The following is a 1,292-nucleotide window of genomic DNA, read 5'->3' on the forward strand; positions in this document are numbered from 1 at the left end:
TCACATGTATACAATACATATGGGGCGTATTATTACATATAGATACTCACATGTATACAATACATATGGGGCGTATTATTACATATAGATACTCACAGGTATACAATACATATGGGGCGTATTATTACATATAGATACTCAGGTGTATACAATGCATATGGGGCGTATTATTACATATAGATACTCACAGGTATACAATACATATGGGGCGTATTATTACATATAGATACTCACAGGTATACAATACATATGGAGCGTATTATTACATATAGATACTCACATGTATACAGTACATATGGGTCGTATTATTACATATAGATACCCACATGTATATAATGCATATAGGGCGTATTATTACATATAGATACTCAGGTGTATACAATCCATATGGGGCGTATTATTACATATAGATACTCACAGGTATACAATACATATGGAGCGTATTATTACATATAGATACTCACATGTATACAATGCATATGGGGTGTATTATTACATATAGATACTCACATGTATACAATGCATATGGGGTGTATTATTACATATAGATACTCACATTCATACAATACATATGGGACGTATTATTACATATAGATACTCACATGTATACAATACATTTGGGACGTATTATTACATATAGATACTCACATGTATACAATACATTTGGGACGTATTATTACATATAGATACTCACAGGTATACAATACATATGGGGCGTATTATTACATATAGATACTCACATGTACTGACTCTCCGCTACTTGAGACGACACGTCTAGCGTCTGAAGTTTCCTTCTTTAGCTTTAGCACGGGAGCTAATGCTAATGTAGCGACCCCCATGCTTAGATCATCAGAGCGTGTGACCAGTGTCTCTAACAGTCTTGATTCTGTGGGTTCTATCACTGTATGACACACTGTTATCTAGAACATGCACTAAAGTACATTAGCATAGCCGCGAACAGCAGCTGCTGGAAATTTCTCCTTTTAGAAGATCAGTCAGAAACCACACAGTCAAATCCGTTAGAGGTGCTGAACACCTTCAGGCCATCTGATGATCTAAACATGCAGTTAGCGCCATGCTAATGGTGCCCATTATTTGTTAGCTACATTAGCATTGCTGACAGTTAGCGTATAAAACAGTAGCATGTCGCTGCTCTCAGAACAAACCTTGTAACTCCATTTGGGTCATTTTTCAGTTTTGCCCATAGTCTGAAAACAGCTGCTGTGCTTTACATTGTGTGTAAATTTCATGAAGAATGGACTAAAAGAAACGGCTCAAAATGGCCTGGGAAG

This window comes from Pygocentrus nattereri, chromosome 9, assembly GCF_015220715.1.
Source record: "Pygocentrus nattereri isolate fPygNat1 chromosome 9, fPygNat1.pri, whole genome shotgun sequence".
Classification (NCBI taxonomy): Eukaryota; Metazoa; Chordata; class Actinopteri; order Characiformes; family Serrasalmidae; genus Pygocentrus; species Pygocentrus nattereri.